Source organism: Orycteropus afer, unplaced genomic scaffold (genome assembly GCF_000298275.1).
Source record: "Orycteropus afer afer isolate SDZICR_OR568_19922 unplaced genomic scaffold, OryAfe1.0 scaffold00148, whole genome shotgun sequence".
Lineage (NCBI taxonomy): Eukaryota > Metazoa > Chordata > Mammalia > Tubulidentata > Orycteropodidae > Orycteropus > Orycteropus afer.
Genome location: NW_006921735.1, coordinates 1,738,480 through 1,741,950, shown reverse-complemented (window position 1 = coordinate 1,741,950; position 3,471 = coordinate 1,738,480). Strand labels below are relative to the sequence as shown.

General features: G+C 39.2%; 1 protein-coding gene across 1 annotated transcript in view; it reads left to right on the top strand.

Moving 5' to 3' along the window:
- The window catches only part of LOC103201376 (dystrophin-like), a 2,052,823-nt gene that overhangs the window by 613,262 nt on the left and 1,436,090 nt on the right, over window positions 1-3,471 (top strand). The window lies entirely within an intron of this gene.

Here is a 3,471-nt window from a genome sequence, read left to right as displayed (position 1 = left end):
TGATTTCTCAGAGGAAAGAAAGAAGCTGTTTCTTGGAAGACTATGAGAATGCTTTGTTCTTCAGAACCTCCAGGTACAACAAATCCATAATGCTAATTATGTGTAGTGATGAGCAATATGTATAATGCAAGCTCTTATAGATCAATTAATTGCCCTTGTGTAGCCAGTAATTTCTGAACAAGGCCTTAAAATCATTAACTGTGATGGAGTCCATCTATACCCTTTATATGTGCTTGACATCTCTATGTCATCTTCAAGGACTTGGCATCTCACTGCCCTGAAAGAGGGAGATTCTTTAACTCTTTGTGTCATGTGTAGTTATGAATTTATCCAACAATCAAGTACATTTAAAGTCAGAGGTCTACACTTTTATCCAGAAAAAGGGACTAAAATAAAGACACAGGTACAACTAAGGACAGATCAAGTCAAGGCACAGGTAGGTCACACATGCAGTCCATTTGAATCACCAAGCCAGGTAAAGCAGAGAAAGAAAGGGGTTAGATGATGTGAACAGAGGAGCTATGGCTTTGGGAAATATGGCTAAACCTGAAGGACATGTTACATATTTAATGCGGGCCTGATAATTTTTAAAAGTTATTTACAAGACCCAGGTACTGGTATATTTATGCACCAGAAAACATCAGGGGAAGATTTAATAGTACAAGGAGGCAGTAAAGAGAAGGACCAATTATGTACACTAGCCATCAAAGGCAGGAAAATAATCAGCTTGAGCCCAGCTGTGAAAATTTAGGTTAAATATTAAGCAATAGTTTATTATATACCCCAATAGTTTTCTTTTTTTAACTGTGCTTTGGGTGCAAATTTACAGAACAGAATTTGTTTTAGATTCAACGGTTCGTGTACATTTGGTTTCACTGCCCAATTACCATCCCCAACCCTAACCCACTCTCCTCCCCTCCCTTCCCTGTGACCCCACCTCCTTTTACCCTTCTTATTTATGCACCCCTGTTTGTCCAGCTTTCCGTCTGGTGCCCCATAGCTGATTGCTCCAAAGAGTGTATCTCCATGGAGTAGGTGGGTATATCGCCCTGGGTTGGGTGTTCTGCATGTAAGTCTTTCTGCTGTTGGGGTGAGAGCCAGTCCTTGGGAGTGAGTTTTGTTCCAGGCCCAAAGTATATCCCAGGGCCATAGTCTTGGGGGTCCCATGAGACTCCATCCAACCAGTAATTCTGGTCATTATTGTGTTTTTTAATTTAGTTCCACGTTTTTCCTCCCACTCTATCCAGGATCTCCAGTTTCAATCCTTTCCCAAGTTGTTGGCATTGGTAGCCAGGCACCATCTAGTTCTTCTGGTCTTGAGGTCCATCATATCCTAGGTCTGATTGTTTCCAAATACCCTTGATTTTCTTCAGTCTTCTCCACTTCAGACAAGAGCCCAACAATTTTCTTAATGCTGCTTCCATACATTCATACTTTCCATCATGAGATTTAATTAAAAAAAAAAAAAAAAACTATAACTGGTCAATGCAAGATTTGATGCCAGTCTGTCAAAGTCATTTTAGAGATGATGAAAACTACCTAAACTCTTTCAAATACAGGATAAATTATTCTTAACTTTTTGTTTGAGGAGAGGAGTATAAAAGCCTAATGGCAATGTTGAAAGTAAGACTTCAGTTTGTAGGGGGTATGAAGAGGTAGGACAAAAAGAGGTAGAACATGTACCCAGGATCCCAGTTATCAAAAATATGTATGTTAGTCTAGGATTGGGTAGAACTTGTAGCAGATATCAGCAGAATAGCTTGATAGCCAATGAGTCAGGTAAGGCATATTGCCCAGTAATGGGCAGATGGACTAACAGCTCCTCAGAATGGATTGATCAAGGCTGACCAAGTGACCATGCCATTGAACAACTTCCATACTCCACTTCCATAGTCCTTCTTTCATCCTCATCATTGCTTCAGCAGAATCTTCAGAAATGGGGCAGGTCCCAGCCCGTGGATAAGCCCATAAGTAAGGTCAAAAGGATGTTGCAGTGGGGAACTCATGCTTATCTTGTATAAATGAGTAGCTATTTTTTTTTAAATAAAAATGTCTGTTTAATGAAATGTCAATATTGACAATGACAAAAAAAATCCAAGAAAAAGAGAAGATCCACATGGTATTTATTATGTAATTTTCTTGATGCCCTTACCACTGGGAGTTGAAATGGTGGGGGAAGACAAATCTATTATCAATTTTGTGAGTGGGGAATGAGAAGAGAAATGAAAGAATGTGGAAGAAAGGCATCTTAGAGTGATAGACTCTTAGCCAGTAAAGGCCTTCTTGCCTGTCCTTAAATACATCCCTCCCTAGTATGAGAATCAATGTATTTATTTAATTTTCATTTACAAAATATATATTGAGCACTAACAGTGTGCCAGGGAATATTTTACACCATTGAGTTACAAAGATGCATAAACAGTATTTTTAACTTACATAGCCCACACTACTTAAAAAGCTAGACACAGTAAGATGTAGTGTTTATGGAACTTTTGCTATATGCTTTTCTCTTTTAATGCTCAACAACCCTGAAAGGTAGTATCAATTATTATCTTCAAGTTATAGCTGGGGATACTAAGGTTAAGAAATTGACCCAAGATGACAAAGGTAGTAAGTTTGAGAGTTAGGGCTTGAATTCAAGTTGTGTCTGACTTCCAAACCCATGGTATACCCTCTCTCATGTACATGTCCCATTATAACTTCCTTTGCATCTGTCCACGTGAACTTCTACTCCCAGGATGCAGAATCATACCAGCATTGTTTATACTTACTGTAGTTCATCTCATTTATAGATGAAATATCATTTAGTAGGACAGCCTATGAAACCTAACCACTTTGAATTCCTCTGCTTGGGGACAGGCTTGATTCCAGAGAATAGGGTATGCCTGAACAAACAGGTAGGGTTGAAATGAATCCAGCCAGAAAGGTTAGAGAGCTTCTAGCAGATCATTAAACAACTGCCTTTCAAATGTGCAGAACATAACCCATTTATATGCTGGGGACTGCTTGTATCGATTCTTCCCAGGGAAGTTACTTATTTGTATACCTGTGTACTGTATTCTATCCATAGTACAGTTCTACATGGTAACACTCAAGTGCATTATAAAAAGAAAATCAGCTGCAAATCATGCTCTTTGTTTTTCCTTGCACCATGGAATTAGTGGGAGCACATTTTCTTTCTCTTTTCTCAGAGTCATTTTTTTAATACCGTGTCAAGGGATTATTTTTTTCAGTATCAAGGAATGTGAATAATTTTGTCGTACTAAAAGCTGAAGGGCAAACCATTCCTGCTAAGCCATTCTACATGACTGTTCCTTCTGGTAGCTTTACCTGTTCACACATTTATTCATTGATCAGATATTTGTTGAATGCCCAGGGAGCTCTGGTAGCGTAGTGCCTAAGGCACTTGACTGCTAACCAGAAGGCTGGCAGTTCAAACCTACCAGCCACTCCTCGGAAGGAAGATGGGGC